This window comes from Vicugna pacos, chromosome 11 (assembly GCF_048564905.1).
Source record: "Vicugna pacos chromosome 11, VicPac4, whole genome shotgun sequence".
NCBI lineage: Eukaryota > Metazoa > Chordata > Mammalia > Artiodactyla > Camelidae > Vicugna > Vicugna pacos.
This window is the reverse complement of record NC_132997.1, coordinates 22,181,691-22,207,001: the sequence shown is the minus strand read 5'-3', so window position 1 is coordinate 22,207,001 and position 25,311 is coordinate 22,181,691. Positions and strand designations below refer to the sequence as shown.

The 25,311-nt window shown below is 39.1% G+C and overlaps 1 pseudogene; it reads right to left on the bottom strand.

Moving 5' to 3' along the window:
* Positions 1-1,141: 1,141 nt before the first annotated feature.
* LOC140699699 (cyclic AMP-dependent transcription factor ATF-5 pseudogene) lies at positions 1,142-1,947 on the bottom strand (annotated as a pseudogene).
* Between the last annotated feature and the right edge of the window lie 23,364 nt (positions 1,948-25,311).

Below are 25,311 nucleotides of genomic sequence, written 5' to 3'. Positions count from 1 at the left end.
ATCAAAGGAAATTATATGGGATGAATGACCAGAACTCTAAAAATGTTAAGATCATAAAAGATAATTAAATATTAGGGAAATCGTTCCAAATTAAAGGTAACTAAAAACATACGAGAAATAGATCAATATATGATCCTGAATTGGATCCTGGAATGGAAACAGAAGGGTGAAAAGAGAAGCCCATTTTTGTTTGTTTTATTTGCTTTGTTTATTTGTTTTGTTTTTGCCATAAAGAACAAGGCTGGGAAATCAGAAAATCTGAATGGGTCTGGATTAGATAGTGGTATTGTATGAATACTAATAATGTCTTGATGTTAATGGCTGTGCTGTAATAGGGGAGTGTGTTAGTCTCCTGGTACTGTCACAATTTTCTGTCAAAATATTACAAAAATATTACAAATTCTTAAACAATAGAATTTTTTTTCAGAGGAAATGCTTCATTTTATTTCCACTCACAATTCCCCAAAAAGGGTCAGTCCCTGCCCCTCCCTCACCTTGATGCGGCCCCTCCTCCAACACCTTCACAAAACACTGACTTCCTCCCAGAGCTAAAATGAATACCCAGTCACCAATTAAGGCTGTTCTCCACTCCGCCCTCCTCCCCATCTGCCTGTATATCCACCTGCTCTGCGAACTTGGCCACCTTTTGGCTCCATCCCCCAAATGTAGTTCCCCAAGGTCACCTGGCTTGTTTGGCTTACATTCTATGGGCACCATTCTTAAAACTTTTCTTGGCTTAGTCCTCAGATGGTTCCCCTGTCCTCCTATGCATCGTCATTCTGCAGAGCTTCCTGGACTCATTTCCTGTTTGGGAGACTAAGTTTCCAAGCTCTCCCCTGTTCCCCAGGTTCCCTGTGGGGCTCTGTTCCTCAGCTGTTCATAAGGATGTACATGTTGACTGAGGCCAAACATGCCTTGGTTCTGGGGAGAGAAGAGGGGAGCCAATTCAGAATGGACAGGAGAGGAGACAAGGATCAAAGAGAAGAGAGAAAGGGGTGGTGGGAGGAGGGAGGGAGGGGTTTGACGGGAAGCTGGATGCAGTGGGATGACAGCGGGATGGACCCTCCCACCTCAGCCCCAGAAAGACAAGGGAGCCAGAGCGGAAGACAAGCTCCCCCTACCGCACAAAGCCCCTGCCTGGTTAGCTGTTCCGGGTCCCCTTGCTTCAAGCCTTGTACATAGATGAGCAGCCCCTTGATATACTGGATTTCCCACTCCGCCTACTCAGCCGTCTCCCTCACCTCCGGTTCCGCGCCTCCAGCCCCTGGCACCCGCCCTCCAGGGCCTCGCCCTCTGGGCGCTTCCTTGGCAGGTACCTCAGAGCCGCTGATGTGTTCTGGTCCCTCTCCTTTGCTCGTGGTCCCCGTGGGCGGTGGCAGGATTGGGGTAGGGGGATGGGCGAGAGGGTGGACGTGGACAAAGGGGTTGCTGGGATGGGGGCTGGGTTGCCAACCCAGAGTCCCCTGGCCCACCCTCCCTGCAACAGTAGATGGCTAGCAAGTCAAGGGTATCCAGGGCAGGGGCCTGGGGGAGGTCAAAGGTGAGAAGGGGAGGGGCGGTGGCAGCAGCGGTTTCGGATTTGGGGATGATGGTGGGAGGAGGGAGCATCAAGGAACAAGTCTTCCATCTGCTCAAGTTCCTATATAGGAGGGAAGCGTAGCTTCCAGATCTGGGAAGATGAGGGGAGGGCACCTGAGGGCCAGGGGGCTTCAATGGGGAAAGGGCTGTTAAGTCGACCAGCTCGGTCATCCATTCAGGGAAGCCATCATCTACCAGGGGATCTCCCTAACCCGGAAGTCTGCCCTCCAGGGCTCCCCCAAGGACCTCATAGGGGCCCAGGGGGGCTGGGGCCGGGGAGGGGTTCCCATAGTCTATGAGCCAGCCCAGCCCGCTAGCTGGGACCAGGGTCCTGTCCAGGTCCAGCCCCAGGGTCACCAGGAGTGACATGGCTGTGGTGCGGGTGCTGGGCACGGATGGCAATGAAGGAGGCTGCGCCAACAGCTGGGAGGAGATTCTGGAACTTGCTCAGCTGGGCGAACACAGGCACCAAGGCAAAAATGGAGGACTCCATGGCTGCAGAAAGGAGAGGCAGCGGCAGTCTCAGGTGAAGAAAGAAGGCAGGATTGGCGAGCACAGGCACGCAAGCGTGGAGACTGGCCTGGGGCGCAGAGGGGCCGCAGCGGCAGAGCCATGGCCGGGGCTGTGCAGGCGGAGGTGGTGTCGTGGTAGCAGGAGGAGAGACCTTCATCTGAGGATGGGGAACGAGGCAGCCCCGGGGACTGGGGACAGATATAAACAACAGAAATTTAATTTCTCACTGTTCTAGAGGCCAGAAGTCCAAGATTAAGTTGCCAGCAAGGCTGATTTCTTGTTAGACTTCTCTTCCTATTTTGCAGACATCCATCTTATTGTGCCCCCAACAAGGCCTTTCCTCAGTGAGCATGGATGCTCCTGCTCTCTCTTCCTCCTCTTATGTCAGTCCTTTTGGATTCGGGTCCCACATTTATGCCCTCCATTAATCTTAATCGCCTTCTTAATCGCTGTGTTATCAAATGCAGTCACGCTGAGGGTTAGGGATTCAACATATGGACTTGGGGGAAACACAGTTGAACCCATTACAAAGTGTCCTTGGTTTTAGGAAATAAATACACACTAAAATATTTATAAGTAAGAAGACAGCATGTTTGCTATATAATTTAGGGAAAAACTGGAGAGGATATTAAAATAAAAAGTGGTAATATCTTAACAATTGGGGAACTGAGATGAACTGTATAAACTTCTTTGTACAATACTTTCAACTTTACTTACTGAAAAGTTTCAATTATTTCCACATAAAAAGGTAATGGAAAATGACACATAGATTTCTGTCCATCCACTGCTTCTACCAAAAGTGATCCAATGAATTCAGATGCTCAGTCTTTTAGCTTTATTTTCACATACAAGCTATGAGCTTATAGAAGACAAGCCAGTCTTACCAGTTTACCCCAGGTTGCTGAGCAGGGAATATAAAGCCAAGAGGATGGACTTAGTCATTGAACTCCTCCCAGAGTTACTTTTCTATCACAAATCAAATGGCTTCCTGAAGCTGGAGCAAACTAAAATTGTAGCATTTTTATCTATTTATCTGTTCTTGCACAAACTGCCCAATCGTTTAACTTTGTAAGTATTGACACTTGTATATTCTCTAATTTTATTATCTCTATTCTCTTTATGGTAATTTGTCAAGATTGTCTTGGTCATTCTTGGTACTTAAACTTCTGTAAAAATTTTAGAATCAGCTTATTAATTTCCATTAAAAAATACCTGCTGGGATTTTTATTGCAACTGCATTGAAACTGTAGATGAATTTAAGAAGAACTGACATTTTTACAATACGGAATTTTTTTAATATGTGATTATAGGATGCTCTGCCACACTGAGATAATCTTTTAATTCAATAATGTGCTGTAGTGTTCTCTGTAGAGGTTTCACGTGTCTTTTACAGATTTATCCCTAGCTATTTGTTGTATTCTGATGAGAATATGACTACTATTATTTAAAATTGTTACTTTGTAATTTTTTGTTGCTACATATAGAAATACAATTTGTTTCTCTATGTTATGTATCAGGCAACTTTAGTAAATTCACTCTTGGATTTTCTTTATAAACAATATCATCTGTGGGGTTGAGAGTTTTATTTATTTCTGGTTTTATATATTTTTTCTTTACTTGATTTATTACAGTGAGTAAGACCTTCATTATAAATTAAATAGAAGTGGTAATTGTCTCAGTCCTAATCTCAGGGGGAAGACATCAGTATCTCATCATCAGATATGATGATTCCTTGAGATTTTTTTTGTTGTTGCTGTTACTATAGTTCAGATTAAGGAAATTCACTTTTGTCCATATTTTACTAAGTATTTCTTAAAAAAATTTTTTTATTGAGTTATAGTCAGTTTACACTGTTGTGTTGATTTCCAGTGCAGAGCACAATTTTTCAGTTATACATGAACATACATATATTCACTGTCACATTTTTTTCACTGTGAGCTACCACAAGATCTTGTATATATTTCCCTGTGCTATACCAGTATAATCTTGTTTATCTATTCTACATATGCCTGTCAGTATCTACAAATTTCAAACTACCAGTCTCTCCCTTCCCACCCTCCACCCCCCGGTAACCACAAGTTTGTATACTAGGTCTATGAGTCTGTTTCTGTTTTGTATTTATGTTCATTTGTCTTTTTCTTTCTTTATTCTTCATCTTTTTTTTTTTTAGATTCCACATATAAGCAATCTCATATGGTATTTTTCTTCCATTTTCTGGCTTACTTTACTTAGAATGACATTCTCTAGGGACATCCATGTTGCTGCAAATGGTGTTATGTTGTCATTTTTACGGCTGAATAGTCTTTCATTGTAGAAATATACCACATCTTCTTTATCTAGTCATCTGCTGATAGATATTTAGTCCGTTTCCATGTCTTGGCTATTCTAAACAGTGCTGCTGTGAACTTTGGGGTGCAGATGTCTTTTTGAAGTAGGGTTCCTTCTGGATATATGCCCAGGAGTGGGGTTCCTGGGTCATATGGTAAGTCTATGCCTAGTCTTTTGAGGAATCTCCATACTGTTTTCCACAGTGGCTGCACCAAACTGCATTCCCACTAGCAGTGTAGGAGGTTAGGGTTAGGGTTAGTTTTTATTAATGAAAAGGTGCTAAATTTTATGAGATTCTTCCCCCACATTTGCTATAATTATGTAGTTTTCTGCTCTTCTTTCTTAATATGGTAAATTATATTGATTGACTTTGAATCTTAAATCCACCTTTTATTCCTTGGACAAAGCTAACTTGTATTATTTAAAATATGCCTTATTTGATATGCCAATATTTTGTTTGCAGCTTTATGTTTCTATATTTATCAGGTGGATTATTCCATAATTTTCCTTTTTCTGGTAATATTCTTGTCAAGTGTGTTATTAAGACTATGATAAGACATTTTTAAGGTCAGCATGTGATCAACTTTGGTAGATGTTCCATGTGCACTAGAGGATAAAACTACTCTATGACTGTTGGATGCAGTGTTCTATGTGTAAATGTTTAAATATATGGAATATTTATACCATAAATATTCTATAGCATTACTGACATTTTTGTTCTGTCAGTTACTGAGAGAGTTTTTTAAATCTCCATTTATGATTTTAGATCTAATTTTAACTTTGAGAGCTGTTGCTCAGTATATTTTTAGGTAAATTTAGAATTTATATCTTCCTGTTAAATAAAATCAATAAATGGATTCACTAAAGTTGCAGGATACAAAATCAATATATGGAAATCTGCTGCATTGCATTACTATAGGCTAATGACAAACCCAGATTGAGGGAAATTAAGAAAACAATCCCATTTACAATTTTATCAAAAAGAATAAAATACCTAGACTAAAATTAGCCAAGGAGGTAAAAGACCCTTTATATTTAAAACAATGAGACATTGATGAAAGAAACTAAAGAAGACACAAGTAAATGAAAATATATTTTGTGTCCATGGATTAGAAAATTATATTATTAAAATGTCCATAGTACTGAAAGCAACCTACATATTTGATGCAAACTTGATCAAAATCCCAATGGCATTTTTCACAAAAATAGAACAATTCTAAACTTGGTGTGGAGCTATGAAAGACCTCAAATAACCAAAGCAGTCTTGACAAAGAAGAACAAAGCTGGAGGATTATGAGACTTGATTTCAAATATACTATAAAGCTCTACTAATCAAAACAGTATGGAAAAGCAACCTACAGAATGAGAGAAAATAATTGCAAATCATGTGTCTGATAAGGCATTAACATCCAAAATATATGAAGAACTCCTACAGCCCAATAACAACAACATCAAAACCCCCCCAAAATTGAATTTAAAATGGGCAGAGGATCTGAACAGACATTTTGCCAAAGAATATGTACAAGTAAACAACATGTACATGAGAAGATGCTCAACAGCACTAACCATCAGGGAAATGCAAATCATAACCACAGTGAGATGCCACTCACACCCGTCAGAGTGGCTTTTATCAAAAAGACAGGAACTGGTATTGGTAACGATGTGGAAAAAAGGGAACACTATGCGCTGTTGGTGGGGTTGTACATTGATAAAACTACTATAAAAAACAGAATGGGGGTTCCTTAAAAATTAAAAATAAAATCACCATATGGTCCAGGAATCCTACTTGTGGGTATATTTTCCAAAGAATTACAATCAGGATCTGGAAGAGGTATCTGCAGCCCATGCTCACAGCAGCAGGATTCAAAACAGCCCAGATGTGGAAACCTCCTAAATGCCCATCCACAGAGGAAGGAATAAAGAATGGGAGATATGTAGGTATGTGTAAATATACATGTAAATATGTGTATGTGTGTATATGTGTGTGTGTATATATATATATATGTGTGTGTATCTAATTGTGTATGTGTATATATATATGTGTAATATATAAAGTGTATGTGTGTGTACACGCATGTGTGTGTGCATATGTGTATGTGTGTGTGTGTGTGTGTGTATATAATTAAGCCATGAAAAAGAATGAAATCTTGCCATTTGCAACAACATGAGTGGACATTAAGAAAATTATCCTAACAAAAATTATTCAGATAGAGAAAAAAAATCACATGATCATCCTTAAATGTATAATCTAAAATTTTAAAAAGAAGAAAAAACAAGCTTATAAATACAGAGTGGTGGTTGCCAGAAGCAGAGGGTAGGGGTGTGAGTGAAATGGCTTAAGGGAGTCAAAAGGTACAAACTTTCAAAACCTCCTACACTGTTGATGGGAATGCAGTTTGGTGCAACCACTGTGGCAACCAGTATGGAGATTCCTCAAAAGACTCAAATAGACTTACCATACGACCCAGCAAGGCAAGGCAATTTAAGAAAAGACAAGACAAAAGACAAAGCATCAACTGTAATGGCCAAGGTCAGTTCTGAGAAGTTGCACTTGCTTCCTTTGTTTGAGATTTCAATGCAAAATAATAAATCATTTCTGCCTGGTTGGAACAACTTACTTCAACGTAAGAGTTTTGTTACAAAGTTCTGCTTCTTCTAAAGGAAGTAGGAGGGCTGACAAATGAAATGGAGGTAGAAGCTGCCACTCGCACCTTCACCAAACACCCCCTCCCCATGGTAAGTGTAACAAAAGCAGCAAAGTTGAATATTAAATAGTAAAGAAGAGCAGGGGCAGAGGAGGTCAATACGCACAGCCTCACTCCGGGAAAGTGCCTGGTTCAACACCAGCCAAGATGCAGCAGCATGCTCTTCTTGGTCCAAATTTCTCATGTCCATCCTTGCCATACAGTGCAGTTGTCACTCACACTACAGCTCATGAATCTTGACCTAACAGCTCTGACAACCGGTCCTCGAATGCTGATCCTGCTGATGGAGAACCATCCTGTCTTCTGGTTACAATCCTACTCCACAGAGTTCCTGCTGAACTGCTGACAATAACATGATGACAGCATTCCCAAGGTCCAGGCTCCCACCGGACTCCCAGGGTAGTCTCCATTCCTGAAGCATCTTCAGCCACTGTCTATGTGCACTCATCCTGCAGGTCTCCGAAGATTCAGTTTTCCCCTAACCACTGAGGTCTCCTGGAGCACCTCCAAAGTAAACCCAGGACAAGACAGCACATCTGGGCCTAGGAAAGCATCTCCAACATATCCTCCAGAATAATGGCTCCTCCTGGGCTGAAAGCTCACTGAGGAAGTACACTTGGGACCTCTGGCCCCACTGACAGGATTTCCAACTTTGTAATTTTTTGAGCCTTTACTACACTTAACTTCATGTTAATATACAAAGGAAAGCAAAGCAAAACACAGCACCCTTCATTAATTCAAATGTATTTTGCTTTGTGGGTGTGATAACATGAACCCTCACGTCTCTGACACTTATTGACATACCAGACTGTGAAACCAACGTTTAGCGGCATACACTGTGGGAAATGCCTGTCTGACGGCAAGACGGTGGTCAAGAGGTCAAAGACCTAGGTGTGGCTCTATGTCTGTGTGTGTGACTTAGGGCAATTTTATATGCTGTGTATCTCTTGTCTATAAAGTGGGGAAAATAATGCTTGTCCTAACTGCCTCATAGAGGAATTGCAATGGATACAACTGCTTCAAAAAGCATAGAGTACACGTGTGAGATTCTATGATGGTGCCCAGGGTAGAAGGGCACGCTACCAAAGAGCTGCAGCCTGCCCAAGCTTCCTAGCGAAGACCACAGCTGTCCCCGGTACCTTGGGAAGCCCAGGTGCTCTGTGAACCATGACCGTGCCCTCTTCTTCTCTGAAGGATGAAGGAGATGCAGGCTCTCCAAGCCAGGCCGGGCTACTCAGGATGAAGCAGGGCCTGCACGGGCCCCTCTCCCGACATCTCACAGCAACAGCCCACATCAGTATCTTCAAAAATACACACGGCAGAGTTACCAGGGGAGAAGGGGCCCACTCAAATTTCATTTCTAGGTCTCTTCCACCTCCTAAATGCTTCTGTGAGAGGAAGGCAGGCAAGCAATGTACAGGAGGAGGGAGAGAAGGGGAGGAGAAGATAGGAGAGTGTGGTAGGCTGATTTGCTCAGAAGACAGCAGAATGAAGAAAATGACTATGATTCCTGAGACACTGGTCAGGAAAACACTCCAGCCCTGGCCGTGACAGCACACACTGTGTCAACTGCGCTGTGAGCAGGGGGACAGTTTCCAGGGTCCTGGAAACAGAGCCTGGAGGACAGGAACCTGCACACGGGCTCCCCAGATCAGCACATTGTGCAGCAGATCTACTGCAGAACCAGACTGGGCAAAAACAGCATCGAGGACTGGATAGTTTACTTATATACAACACGTGACAATGAATGCCAATTATGACGCCCCGAAATCTCTGGTTCATGCTATTTGTAGCTAAAATAAATAGCGACCTTTATTACCAGTTATGTGAGATCTTTATGGTCAATTATTTCTTTTACAAGACAGTCTCAATGAATATAATGATGTCTCTTGATGGTGAAGGCACTGGGGGTTTTTATTTTTATTTTCTAGCTATATGTTGTCTTGTTTGCTGCTGCTAAAAGAAAGAGCGTGTATAACTTATAAAATCAGAATGAAGCTACTTCCTTGATGGGGGGAGAACTATACTTACTACTTTTTCATGCATTCATTCAAAACATTGATTTCCTCCCAAGTGTGTGTATGACACACACACATACACACATATAGATACTTACATAATCAAATAAGATGAAGTCACAAACTATATCCTAAGATTTTTGTTTTTCCAGGAAACAATAGTTCTTTTTCTTAAGCAGGAAATGGAAAAAAACAATCATTTGATGGTAGTTTTACACAAAACCAGTAGATCATAGTGGCTGAGGAACACAAGCCTGTTGTCAGACAAACCTGGATTCTAACCACTGCTGGCACCTAGTGAACATGTGACCTTGGCTGCATCACAAACTCTCCATGCTTTAATCACCTCCTCTGCAAAATGCGGATAATCATCATCACTTCAAAGGGGTTTTATAAGGATTAAAATGAGATAAACACGCAAAAGACTTGTAAATACAAAATGTCAAGCCCACGTCTAGCCTCTGACTTCAGGCAAGTCAAATGCCATGTGACCTCATGTCCTCACCCAGCGCCAATTTGAAGAGAACCCAGTGGTGGTATGTTTTTTAGGCAAAACATATCCAGGGCACTGGGCCTTAATGTTTATCCAACCATTATTAGCAGTAGCAACAAGAGATGCTGTCACTTGAAGGTGAAAGTCATCCAGGGCACAATCAAGCAAAATAAGTTCAGCCAGAAGCTCAAGGACCAGAGCAGGACTCAGCCGTCACCTACACACAGACACACACACACACACACACACACACACAGCCGTCACCTACACACAGACACACACAAACACACACACACACACACACACACACACACACACGGCGGTCTAGTTAGGCAAGACAGGGGCCTTGCTGGGTTATGGCCCGGCCACCAACATTTTAAAGTCCATCAGGTGAGGGTGTTGGGAAAAATAAGAAAAAGATACAAAATACAATCAAATGCTTGGGCACTTCCCTGGAGAAAGCAGAAAGGGAGCTAGGCTTTTCCAGGGTGTACTAAGTGGGTGGAGTGGACTGAGCACCACTGAAAACCTTAGCCGGGTTTTGTGACCCCCTTCCTTCATCTTGGGTAAACCCAGGAGACATGATACTTGAAGGCAAAAAGGTGAACAAAAATAGAGTGTAACAGTGTTCACGCTTGTTGCTGAAACACATTCCTTCACCTTTGAAAGACAATCTTGAGAACTTGCGGAGGGCTGTCCTCATATAATAGGACAAATTGTGTTTAAATTGGGAAGCCAGCTGCTCCTTGATCAGTCATCCTTTTATCATCAACAGAACTTTAATTAGCCTCCCTCTGCTTCCTATTTTATGCCACAAATCTTAACTTTCACTTGTCTGGAACCAAACTGCAGTAGCTACACCCACAGTAAATAAAAACAATGAACTTTTCAGACAACATGCAACTAATTCTCATTAAGTTGACACTGGGCTATTCAAAATAGTGCCTAATTCACATCAACTGTTTCCCCATAAATGACAATGTTCTATACTAAAATTTCAACAGAAACTGTCTCAACCACATCTTCTTGCATGTTTTCCAGTAAGGTTTTCAATCTGTCTGGCTTCAATTTCCTGATTTTACTCACAAGTACGGGGCCATGTCAGGTCACATGGTAACAATGCACAAATTTCAAAAACAATGCTGACTTAAAAAAAAAGTTGCTTAATGATACCCATTAACAGCATTTATATAAATGTAAAGGGGATGTGACTCTGTAGGATTTATGGACCCACACAGTAAGCCAAGCAGGGGGCAGGCTTCTCTAAGAAAAGGAGCCCCCAACACCCCACCTCTGGATCAGTGACTCTGGGGAGGCAGGAAGGTTTCCAGCAAGATGGGGGATATTTGTTAAAACCATGTGGAGGCACGTGGTTACTAATTATATTCGCCTCTGTGCTTTTCTAGATGTTAGGGATATTTCATCAAGTTGTTAAGAGAAAACCAAGTGAAGGCAGTAGCCAACAGAGAAGGAGAGTAGGCGCCCTTTGCTTTCTGACCCCACCCAGGCACACGCCCACCTGAGAGCTAGGGTAGCAGGGCACATGCCACCCCCAAACTCATCCTTTGAGAAAGGCTGATAAACATACATGTGCCTCAAGGGCAGGGGCCCTGCTCCCCCATCTTGAATCTCCCCATGCTAAGGACCTGAAATGTGAATATTATTTGAGTCGATCAATATCTGTCAGAAGAGGATTTCTTGTGCCGCTATTTTCTAGCCCAATAACCAATCACATTGGGTCAATTTCCCTTTCCTGAAGGAATCTGAAAAGATGAGTGGGTTACCGCTCCAGACTAATGACCAGCCTGTTGAAAACTAAAGCCCTAAAGCCCCTGGCACAGAGGTTGGGATCCAGCAGGTAAGGAGTGGGGCCCAGACTCCCTGTATTAGGTCATAACAGTGAGAGTCACCAGGCTTGGGAACACCGGGACTAGCTCCATGCCCCACATTTCTTTCAGTTCTCAGATTCTAAGAAAATCACTCACCTGTGTTATTCCATACAGATTCTGGTTCAACATGAGGGCAAAGTCCCAGAATATTCTTAACGAGTACCTCATCTGACAGGCAAGTTTGAGAAATGCTGTGTTAGGGCGCTTTGGGGTCATTAACACCAAATAATAAAAGGCTACTTATTGGTATGATTTTATTTAATAAGTAGCTAAGAAAGGATGTTTACAAATATAAGGTTATGGATAAGAGCCAGTTTGTTCTAAGATCAAACTTTAAATCACCACTGTTTTTCAGAAAGAAAAGCAGAAGCATCATTAGTGAATGAGGACGTGTCAACCTCACCTTTCAATTTCCTGGAACTTTCCACCCCTGCTTTCCTATTTAATATGTAGTATTTCCTTTGGACACACACACAACCAACTTCACAATGCAGGCTTTACAAGATCACTGCCCCAGATACCAAAAAGCCAGCCAGGGACTCAGTGGGGGGAGCCCTGCTGCAGCCTGACTGCACCCACTTCCATGGCTCCTGCTTTGGCAGAGAAAGGGTAATCATGTCTTGTCAATCACTGATGTCACCTCAAATTCCTTTACATTTCTGACAAGCCTTCTGACACAGGGTGGAGATGGACTTCACATTTGCTTGAGGAAATTAACAGTGCAATGTACTTTCATGGGATCCAAGGCTCTGCACACAGCGGAGCTGACAGGAGGTCAAGTGAGCCTGACTCAGGTTAACGCAGAAGGAAAGGAGCATGAAATCCCATCCGGCAATTCCCATGGGCTGAAGGCAAAATCTGTATGACAGAGGTGCCTAGGTAAGTGCGAAACTATCCTGGCTGGTCTGTCACATCAAGGTTCACACCACATCAAACATCTTTTGGAAGTGTTTAGTGCACACCTTTAACAAGTTCCATGTTTGAGATGAGGCCAATCGAAAAAGGGGCTCTTTTCAGGGTGTGTCCAAGTGATCTGTGAACCCTCCTCCCCATCCCATGGCCAAGGGCCAGTCTTCCACATATGCTGCATCCGCTTCTCCCCTAAATTCAAGGCTGTTGTGATGTGAAGGTCTTTAAAGAATAAAAGTGGGAAAGCTCTCAGGCTAAAAACTCAATTATAATCTATAAAGTTGTGAAATCAATCAATGAGGCCAGCTTCATTTTTTTCTTAATGAAATAGGAAACTTGTCTATTTTGTAAAACTGTCGCACCTTGTGTGTGCACATGTGCACAGAATCATACTGGAAAATGGGTTTCTTACTAAGTATCAGGCTGGGGAAAAATGAGAAAGCCACAAAAACAGAAGGAAATGTGGTACTTCCCAGAGGACACGCTTCCCTCTCTAGGGAAGTCCTAGTGATGAATCCTGAGACAATGGAGCATGGCTCCACCCCCAGGGTCTCTGGAATCTCCCAAACCCTCAGGGAGCCCCCACTCTGCAGGCAATAGAGGGGCCTTCTTCCCTGCTCCTCGCAAGGCGGAATGACTCACCGTCCGGGCAGGGAAGACTACGGCTGGGAAAGCGTGGTGTAGTAGTGTGTTTTTTAACCAAATAACTTCTGGGTGAGTTAGTTTCTTATCAAGAGACCAAACATGGTATGCCAAGCCTTCACAGAGTGTGATTTTAAAGAAATGTTTCTCAAGTCTCCATCTTTCCTTTGTGTGGGTGCAGAGTCAGCAAAAGGAAACCGTGGCTCAGGCAAGTGAGAAAAAATGAATTTAGATTATGTTTACAAGCCAAGGAAAGGAGAAAAGAAGACACGCTGAACAAATCCTCTACTGGAAACATTGCTAAAGAGTTTTTAAACTGAAGATTATGCCACCACTTAAGATATTTTTCTCTACTATTTTGCCCAGCAGATGACAAAACTGCATCTAGGACTGAAATAGCAGATTGCCTCAAGAGCAAATGACAGTATTTGTACCAGGAGTGTTGGCAGCCAGCGGCACAGCTGGGTTTCTGCACAGCAATCTTCAAACTGGGGCTCCAAGAATAACCTCACCTACTGCACCAATGCTAAAGTGCTGAATCCAAAGTCAGAAGAGCTCATTAGTCCATATTTTTTCACCACCTCCTTCCCAAATGCACGTGTACCTGCCTGACCTCCTCTGCCTGCAGAAGGCTCAGAATGAAGAAGAAAAAGAGAGTGAGAGCAGGCCAGAGTGACAAGGTCCCCAGGCATCAACAGGAGTGAATGGTCCATTATCCACAGGATGCAGGAACACAAAAAAGATGGAAAACTCCAGATGAGCCAGTTACTTACATGAATGGTTTTAATCTGCCCCTGCAAATACAAATTGAAAAATATTTATCCAAATTTCATCTCCTCTCCAAGGCTGGGTACCTTCGTAAAATAACATTTTTATTAAAAAAAGACTCGAGAATGGAGGGAGGAACTTGTACTAACCATAATAATTACTAGAATGGTCCCAAAGGCAGTCCTTCTGCACCTATAGCACAACTCACTAGACAAAAACCAAATCTCTTTTAAGTGCTTAAAGAAAACAGCCACCTTTAAATAAAGGAGCCAGCACTTCCTTGTCTGTACTCACTGACTACCAATGACGATGCACTGGTCTTCCCCGTGCCTCTGCAATTTCTACCAAATGGTCTGGAAAGGCAAATTAAACAGAAGTCTTTGCTTAAGGAGACATTAATTATGAAACTCATCCAACTAAAGTGCTGTAGCTGGCATTCATGGCATCCTTTCCCTGTCTTTGAAAATAGCCAGGGCTTTGGCAGTGGAAATGGGTCTCTCTCTCTTTTTAATTTTTTATTGAATTACAATAATTTTACAACGTTGTGTCAAATTCCAGTGTAGAGCACAATTTTTCAGTTATACATGGATATACATATATTCATTGTCACATTTTTTTGTGCTGTGTGTTACCACAAAATCTTGTATATATTTCCCTGTGCTGTACAGTGTAATCTTGTTTATCTATGCTGCATACGCCTGTCAGTATCTACAAATTTTGAACTCCCAGTCTCTGCCTCTGCTACGTAGGCTGACCTCCAAGCAAACCATAGGGTCTTCCATAGCAAAGAGAACAAATGGACAAACTTTTTTAGATTAGGATATTGCTTTTCAAACTACATAATTCAGAGTACAGAATACTGTATCATGTTCCATATCCCCACATCTCCCACAGTGCAGAAGGTCCAGAATCTCACAAACTAAATTCAATTAACAAAAGGCCAGGGGTTCAGGTAAACAGAAGCCTACATGTACATAAATGTTAATTTAATCCTAGAGAAACCAACAGTGGATGATTAAGGGAGAGCTAAAACGCCCACCCTTCGTCTCAAAACCATCAGTGTGCTCCTAAGACAGGCTCTGCTTATGACTCCCTGAACTATACTTCTCAGAAAGGTCAGGTGCACCTGGAGAAAAGGCCTCTACCTTCATTACCACGCTTTGACTCAGCTGAATCTGGGTAAGCCAAGTGACGTCAGGAGTAAAACAAAGCTCTCTGCCTTCCTTTTCATTTTTCACTGAGTTAGCTAAAATCCCAGTGAAAAATGAGCTTGTTAAATCCTCCACAATCCTCACTAGCAGAAGCAAACAATGGTCACAGAATTCCAAAATCCAGGGGGAAAAAAACTTTTAAGCTTTGGAATACATTTTCATCCTTATATTTGACTGAATGTACAAGATTTGGGGGGGAATTTACTCCAATCCAGAAAGTCACCCCAAGACGACCCTACTCAAAAACAGCTGGGAGGTAGTATGATTATTCCCATTAGTCATCAAATCTCCTCAACCCCCACTGGTAGAAGGCACCAGCCTAACAAGAGCAGCCCTCAGCCAAACCCTCTCTGGAGAACTCAGAATGAGCAAAGGAGCCTTCCTCGGTAAGACAAAAGGCAGGACACTCATAGTCAATGAGACAGTGGCTTGGAAATCCTGCTGACGCAAACAGCCCATCAGTCAGTCAGGGGAGAACATCAAGAAAAGACTGCAAGAGTACGTGACACTAAAAGGAGCCTCAGACACTCCCATCCATTCGCATACAGTTCCACACTATTCTCATTAACTCTACACAAGAGACTGGCATGAAATTTACATTTTCTCCCCAGTCAAGGCCTTTCTCACCAACAATGATGTGGAATAAAAAAAAAATTACCTAAGCACGGTTAGTATTATTTTTAGAAACAACTCTTCATTTCCATTTTAATTTACTTAAAATTCAAAACTTGCTAATAATAGTAAGTATTTCACTATCACTTAAACCAGAAGTTGCTGCAAAATAAAATATGGTATTTCAGAGTCAAACTCAAGGATCTGCTTTGTAAAAAGAGTCAAACTGAAGGGTCTGTGTTGTAAAATATTTGGTCTTCGTTACTCTCTCATCATTCAATTTGTAAAAAGAAAGATGTTCCAGTCTGGTTAATTAACAAGTAACATAAGTCACGTAATGAACACTGTTGCCTCCTAAATAGATCAGAATAGATTAACAGAATCCTTTGAGTTTATTCTGTTTCAGAACACATTTCAAACCCATCAAGGTGACTCTAACTGGAAGTTAAGAAAGAAGAAACCTGCTTCTGTGTGTCAGCAACAGAGGTTTGCAGGGGAGCCACTGTTCCCAGGCAAGGGGCCCGGCTGTATAAAGCAATGTGTATTGTAAGATTTAAAACAAACACAAAACTCAAGAATAGTTGAAGTGGAGTGGTGGTGTAAAAAGAGGTATCCTAACATTAGCAACTGTGTTTGGTTTTAATCATGTGGTTAACTCTTTAACACAATATAAAAAATTTATAATGGCATTTAACATCCTAATAAATACAACAGATGATGGAGAAAATTCAAGGAACAAGTTTATCATTATGTTATTTAAGAGCAAATGCCTGGAAAGAATCTAAATGTTCAACAATATGGGAGATAAAATATTAATAAAGGTATATTTATTCAATTATGCAGCAAATAAAAATTATAGGCTCAAAAAGTCTGTTAGAGCACTAAAAATTAATATGTGTAAAAATGTTCAAATAAATAACTTTTAAAAGTAAAATATATTTTTAAAATAGCATACAGAGAGTTTGGTGAGGGAGAAGCATTGCTTCTCTACAATCTGAGCGCTTTTCTAGTTTTAGTAACTGAGAGTACTGAGTACATGCCAACTTTGTATCCTGCCTTTTAATGGTGACTCACCTTCCCCCTCAAGCCCACTCTACCTGAATCTATTCCCTACTTTACCTTAACTAAGCACGGCAATAACCCTGTCATATGTGGCTAACACAAGGAATTCTGCAACTTTTGAGGCAAATCCTGCAGTCTTCAGTTTTGTGGGCAGGAGAAAAACCAATGCTTATATAGTTTAGATGTTGGAAATACATGAAAGTTGGGAATATATAAATATTTTTTTAAATGACAAGACCACTTATCTTCTACTGGCCTATTAATCTTTAGGACAAGCTTTAAAGAAGCCAGAAGAAAGTAGAACAAAAATCAACCAAAAGCAACATAGTCCTCTTAACGTGGGGAGTTGCACTGAGCATAAGGGTAGCCCCAGCCATGACCCCAGGGTAAGAGACATTGCTCCAGAGAACGGCAGGTGCCTAGGAATCTTCCTTCTGAGTCTTGATCTCTTGCAGTGGTTAATCAGACATCCTGAGATACTCTGGAATAAGTGAATGCTCATTGAAAATGGCTTTTGAAAATCCCTTGAATCTTTATCCCTGAAACCTACAAAGAGTAAGAATTCAGATTCCTACTAGCCTCAATGTACTTACATTAAAAACAAACAAACAAACAAACAAACAAACAAACAAGGGAAGAGGATTAGGCAAAATGCAATAAAAATCGTTACCGAGAAAAAAAAATCTAAATACTGATGGACCAGTTTGGGAGTATCAGGCAAGGAACAGAATTACGTTGAGCAAAACCTCAGAAGAGTCTGCTAATTATAAACCAAGAGGTTAAATGATTTGTCCAAAGCCACATGGCAACGGTGACTAAAAACTTCCTGAAAGTAATTTTCATTTTATAATGGAATGAAGGAACCCATCATTATATTTTCTAGGTCAAGGTTCTTGTCGTGTAGTTTCACAGAGTCTTCACATTTTTTCTTTAATTTTATTCATGTCTTTTTCATTCAGCAGCTTAGCTGAAGAAGCATCTTGCTCCAGTTGTAAACGTCAGATCATTAGATCTAGGCTAGCTCTATCAAGATCCATGTTCAAAAGGCATCTACTCAGTAAGTACATGAGGGCAGCTGCACAAAGGGAAGTATTCTTCAATGGACAAAAAAAAAAAACTCAGCAATTATTGGTAATTTCAGGAGATATGATCATTTTGAAATTTGTTCATATTTTAGAAACCTTGAAAATGTTTTATTCAGTAAAACCTCCCTCTTTAAATATTCTAGGGAAATGTGAATTTGATAAACACACAAATAGAGGACCGTTGCTTAAAATTTTCCTTTCTTCAGAACTTCCCTATATAAATGCTTTAGCTTTGGGGCATTTAAGTGGAATTACATGTTTTGGGGGCCATTCTGTGCTAAATGAGTTTACAAAATATTTTTTCAGCTATATATAATCCTATGTTAAAATACCCTTCACTCTGTGTTCTTTAAGATAGAGTAACATCAAATTTCAGTTTTAAATCAATAACTAAATACAATAGTAAAAATGTAAAATCTATATCAGAAACAGCTATTTTTTATGTAAAATAAACACAGCTGAGTTTGTGTCAATATATAAAACTAGGACAGCTCAAATCAGCATATTCAGACTCATTTCTTTACAATAAACCTATCAGGTCTGGCTGAAGCAAGTAATTTTTAGAAAAACATTAATATAATATCCTCTCAAAATCTTTCAGATCAGGTAGAGTTAGGACCCTCTGCTTATAATAAAATCTGCACGTACTGAAGGTGATGTAGGTAACCATTAATATAGCAAAAAGTTCTGTGTTTTGATATTCTAACGTGTGGGATATTCTGTACTTAACACTTACTTCAATGCACAGAAACAGAATTAACTATCAAAAGATTTAACCTTTGAATCCTCAAAGTTTGACTAGGTAACTAAATGCTTACAGAGCAAACTATTTTGGGAAATTAAAATGCCATAGGCCTTGGGAGATTTCCTTGAACAAAAATATAATAAAGCCATGTCAAAATACCACTACTGACCATGATTATTAATGATTTTTTCTCATTTCAAAAATGTTAAACCCAACTTTTATATGTATGCTTTACTTTTAAGAGAATGTGTCAAAGTCATAATGAAAATGAGGAATTGATTTTTTTCATAATGGGCTATATCCTATATTCAACATCCAGACAGATGTTAAAAAAAAATTGTTAGTATCTTTTTGCTTTTTTTCTATTTTTTTAATACCAAAAGCTAGTAATACATTTTTTTAAAAATATTTTTTCATTAGAGAAAATCAATACTTACAGAGTTAAATCTCCAGTATGGTATGTTAGCTATGATAACTAAATAGTATTTTAATAGTATAAACTGACCAGTTAAGGGAAAAAAGGTTATGAGAAAATAACCTTACAAAATTTATTAAGAAAAAACTTCCAGAATTAAGCTCTAAATAATTAGCAAATTAGACTAACTCAACCCATAATTAGGAAATACTTCTAGATGAATGATCTTTTTTTTTTAAATAGCCAAATAAAGTAGGATTTTAAAATTATGCTTCTCAATCCCAGGAACTTCAATACCTGATGATGCTGTGACTCATCCAAGGTTTTAAAGAACACAGCTAGCATTCCATGTGCTCTTGGGTACATTAGAAAACTGGGCATGGCACATTTAGTAGCCAAGCTCATAACACTAGAAGAAAAGAGACTAGGTTAGGGGACTGAAAATACCTAGTGCATTAGTTTTATGTTTGCATAGTACCAAAACAAGCAAAAGGACACGCGGTGGGGTGGGGGTGGGTGGTATCAAAGCATTGCCCATACAGATCACAATAAAAGAAAAAAATGGGAAAACCAAAGTATTAAAAATTTATTGATGCATAGTATGTGATTAGGCACATTATATTTAAAAAAAATAAACAAAATATGATCACCTTCAGTGTATTCCTTACATTATTACTACCATTAAATTAAAAGCAAAAATAATCTTAGCTACCTTTCATAATGCTTCTGATTCATAAAGGTTATAAATAATATCTAATTGGACATATTCCAAATGTCTAGATAATTCAATCAAATCAAGATATTAAATCCATTATATTATGTAAAAGATGATTCAAATCAAATCATACTACAATTAAATTTATCATTTGTACATGTAAAACTTGGAGTAAGAAAGAGCTGAAAAGATTCTTTAGCGTAACACTTCTTTTAAGCATCTGGAAGCTGAATCCTATTCCATCCTTTTAAAAGGCTATATCATCCAACTTCCCTTTATCCATGTAGAATCAGGTCCCTTAAAAGAAATCAATCACATTTTAACTTATCACTGGCTATAACCTACAACTATAACAACAAAATCACAAATGTTTGGTTCTGCCCAGTTAGAATTTTTTACTGAGAAAGAGCATGCATACAATTACCAAATACAAAAATAAGATATTATCTAAGGCAACATGTGTTTAGAGGCTGAGGGCTCTTTAAGACACTTAACAAGTACTCAATGTCATCAGTGAACTCTTGATTTTTACTAAATTCACCACATCACTGAAGTGCTTCACATCCTGAACAACAGTATATAAATGCCAAGAAAACATAAGTCCACTTCTTTTGTAACTCTGAAGTAGTGTATTTAAATCTATGGGCTTCCTGGGCTCTATTTAAAAGTGCACAGTTTATTAGATGACAACAAAGAAATGTTGTAAAACATTGGTAGTAGTAGGTAAGTTCATGGTTCAAAACTGAGGACCAGGGTTCTAATATGTGTTCAAGACATTAAAAGGCTCGATAACACACAAAATTCTATCCACACGCAGTAAAGCTGTACATGGCTGCTTACTTCCTTGTCTCCTTTTCCGCATTTCAGTGCAGTAACCATATCTTGGTAGGGCTGAGTAGGTACTGTCACAATGTTTATCACTTTGGATGGTGGTGCAGGAGCCTTAAAAACTCCATCATCTTTTTGATTTGGTTCCTTTGAAGACTGTCTCATCTATTAACAAAGGTATTAAATTAGTTGTTCTAAATAAATGTATAAAAATAGCAATATCTCATCTAATTGGCAAATTTAGCTTAAGAATGATAACCCCCACTCCCCCTGCCAAAGGTAGGAGGAGGTCGCTGAAAGGTCATTAGGGATACTTTAAAAATTCCATAAGCAAGGTAAGCCTCATGCATGTTTCATTCACAAAAGAACCACTCAGGAATTCCTTCTGGTCTTTTTAAACTTATACTTCATACAACTTGTTCTTTGTCCCCAGGACCACTAGGAGGAATAAACAACCACAATTACATACATAAATAGCACTTAGAAGCAGCTCAGGATGGACAGGGAAACAACAGATGGACAAAAGAATTTTTAAATAGAGGCAGGAAAACAGCCTTCATATGCACAGTGATGGTCCTATACTAGTAACAAGAGTTTAATATATCAACTTAAGAAGACAAGGAACTGTACATTGTATTTTAGAATGATATCTACCCCTATTTTTTTGTTAAAAAGAACTCATTCTTTGACAGCTCCAGATGGCTGAGGTGTTACCATTAATGGGAAGTATTAATGTATGGTCTTATCAGTCATTCTGAAGAAAATAATTTGATAAGAATCTTTTTAAATGTGTTTTGAATTGAAAGGTTTTACTGGAATGCAGGGAAAAGTTCTACTCTAAAAAGTAAAATAATCACTTAAGGCCACTTTAAGTTCAATGTAATTTATAATATAGCTCTTAATGTCAACATGAAATACACAATACTGCATTTCCATAAAGTGTGGGTCAGGAGTAAATAAAGTCATTTAATATTTTTAAGGCTTTCATTTATAACATAGTAATACTAGAATTTCTGTTACTCTGTCCACAATCTTTACTTTTCCAATGAATTGAACTAAAGCCACTAAATTTTAGAGAGGAAGTCAAAAATAAACTATTAGAAAAGCCAGAGGCTCTCAAATTATGAGTGAAGAGAGCAACTGATTAATTAATTTACAATTCATTACACAAACATGAAATTGTAAAGTACAGATCACTACTGTGACACTCTGAGATTTTACTCCCGGTGGCCCAGGTAGTTCTGAGTCTGGATGGTTCCAATGTCTGGTATTATATACAGCATTTGTAGGAGACTGGAGAAATGAGAAGATCAACTGTTTCTACCTTACTTTGCTTCCATATAAAATTACCTCATTTTAAAAACTAAAAATCATAAAGAATAGTTGAAATACAAAAATACGTATCCTAGACAGAGGACAGATGTTACCTGGCCCTGCACCAGACATGGAGTCACTGGGCTTTTCTGCCACAAAATCAACATGAACACTTGGGTAAAGGGTCCCAGGTCCCAGCCTGTCTCCTAATGGCTTTATGTTCTGAGAATGTAGAAATGGTACAAACAAAACAGGGGGAAGGGGGAGGAGAGAACTGATATGTGATAAAGTTTTAACTTTTCAGAAGTCACAGCTACATCTATATTATATTTATCTTAGGATACTGTAGCTTTTTTTGTTTTTTGTTTTTCTGAGGTAGAGTTGGCACACAACATTAGGTTACTTTCAAATGTGCAACATAATGATTCCATACTTGTACATACTGTGAAATAATCACAAGTCAGCTGAAGAGTCCAAGCTGGTACTGTTGCCACATAATAGGCCAATAAATCAAGAGAGGAGTTGCTGGGACAAGGAATAGTGACTTTATCCAGAAAGCCAGCAGATGGAGATAATAGCAGACTGTGTCCCACAAAACCTTCTTACCCAAGTTTGAATTCTGGTTTCTTTTATACTGAAAGGGGAGGGGTTGTGGTTGGTTGGGGCAAACCTCCTGGTGCCTGAATCCTTTGCTCATTGCTGTAGAACTGGTCACAATATTCCAATACATCTCCACAAGACAAATGTTATTCTCTCTTTTGTAGTTTTTTTTCTTTACATGAGAGGGAAGTTGTTCTTTAAAGGTCAGAGCCTTGAGAATAGGCTCTCCTGTACATTTCAGGCTAGAGGCAACATTCTTTCAGTGATTACTTTGTAGCAAAAGCAATAGAACACAAAAGTTAAAATCAAAGAAACAGATCAATATTGAATCAGGTTTCTTCTTTCCTATTTCAAATCTAGATGACACATATCACCACACTTACATAAACAATGTTTTTCTCTGATGAGAATTCTGAAGGTCAACTCTCAGCAAGTTTCAAATATGCAATCTATTATTATTAAGTATGGTCACCATGCTGCTTCTTACATCTCCATGAGTTATTTGTATTAAAACTGGAAGTTAGCACTCCTCTTCACCTTCATCCATTTCACCACACCCATCTCCTGCCTCTGGAACCACCAATCTGTTCTCTGTATCTATAAGCTTGGATCTTTTTTTAAAATTCCTCATATAAGTGAGATCCCCTAGTATTTGCCTTTCTATAAGTTTTTTTTTTAAGCATAATGCTCTCGAGGTCCTTCCTGTTGTCACATGGCAAGATTTCATCCTTTTATTTGGCTGAATAACATTCCATCGTACACCTATATCACCATTTCTTTATCCACTCATCTGTCATTGTACACTTGGACAGTTTCTCTATCTTAGCTGTTGTAAATAATGCTGCAGTGAGCACAGGGGTGCATCTATCTTTTCAAGTTAGTGTTTTCCTTATATGCAGACTGGGATATTGCATGGTACACCAGCAATTGACACACTGTAACTGACTGTCACTCACTTTAAAAAATGTTAATGTTTTCCTTTTCTTTGGATAAACCCCAGAAGTGGATAGCTGCTTTGTATGGTAGTACTGTTTTTAATTTTTTGAGAAAACTTCATTCTGTATTCCATAGTGACTGCATCAATTTACATTCCCATCAACAGTGCTCAAGGCTTTCTTAATCTCAACATCCTCTCCAATATTTGTTTCTTTTTTATATATCTAATAGCCATTGTATTTGGTGTGAGGTTATGTCTCATTGTGGTTTTCATTAGCATTTCCCTGATGATTAGTGATATGGAGCTTCTTTTCATGTACCTATTGGCTACAGATATATCTTAATAAGTTTTTTTTAATAACACAGCGAACTAGATTAAATATCTTGTAGTAGATCATGGTGAAAAAGAATATGAAATGAATATATATATACATATATATATATTCACATATGACTGAAAAATTCTGTTGTACACCAGAAATTGACATTGCAAAATGACTGTAACTCAATAAAAAATTATTTAGCCACTCTACCCATTTTTCATCATAGCACTTGTTTTTTTTTGTTTCCTATTGACTTGTATGATTTCTGATATATTTTGGATATTATCTGCATATCAGTTATGATTTTCAAGCATTTTCTCCCATTTGGAGTGAGGTTTTCTTTTTTTTGATGATTTCCTTGGCTGTGCAGAACATTTTGACTTTTATGTAGTCCCATTTGTTTATTGTTGCTTTTGTTTCCTTTGCTCTGGATGCAGATCCAAAAAAAATTATTACCAATGCTGAGGTCAAGAAGCTGACTGCCTTTGTCTTTCCCTTGGAGCTTTATACTTTCAGATCTTACATTAAAGGCTTTAATACATTTTCACTAATTTTTGTGGATGGTATAAGATGGTGGCCCTGTTTCCATTTTTTTTTTCTTGTGGCATCTAGCTTTCCCATCAGCATTTACTGAAGAGACTGCCCTTTCCCTATTGTATATTCTTAGCCATTATTTTGTAAATTGACTTAGGTAACTGATAATATATGCATAGGTTTATTCCTGAGCTCTGTATTCAGTTCCATTCACCTGTGGGTTTGTGTTTATGCCAATGCCATACTGTTTTGATCACTAAAGCTTTGTTATATAGTTTGACATGAGGGATTATGATGCCTCCAGCTTTGTTCTTCTTTCTCAAGCTTTCTTTGGTTATTGGGTGTCCTTTGTGGTTCCATACAATTTTTAGGATGGTTTGTGTTTTTTTTTGTGAAGAATGCCATTGGATTTTATTAAAGATGGCATTAAGTCTATAGATTGCTTTGGGTATATGAGCAGTTTTAAAATATTAACTCTTCCAATCCATGTGGATGGAATATCTTCCCATTTATCCCAATTATTTTCAGTTTCTCTCATTGATGACTTATAAGTATTATGGATATTGTTCATCTGAACTTTAGTGTGCATCAGTTGAGGTGAAACAAATGATTACTTGGACATTTTAATTCAATGATTCCCTGTGTCCTTGAGAACCAGCTTTCCCAGTGAGGAAGAAAGGAGATATAGATGTAACAAAAGAGATTCAGTAAAAATCTTAGAGTTCACAAATTGAATTGATTGTACCTCTATCAACTATTGAGTATTTTATCACATATCTAATATCTGGCTAAAGCCAAAAGCAGGGGGGATTCCAATGTTCAGTAGTAAATATTCAATATAACTTCCCACTTTAAAAGAAACCAACATTTCTAGAGAAATGATTGATTCTAATCATGGACAGTAAATATTCAAGATAAGCTGGAAACATCTTAGCAAACCAGATATCAAGGAAGCATTCTGACAACTAGGGTCACATTAAAAGGACTTAAGAGTGAACCTGTAGAGGCCCCACCTGGTTGAAGATGAGTCAGTTTGAACATCAACAGATATAATAACTCAATATATTAAACTCCATTAAATGTACTTT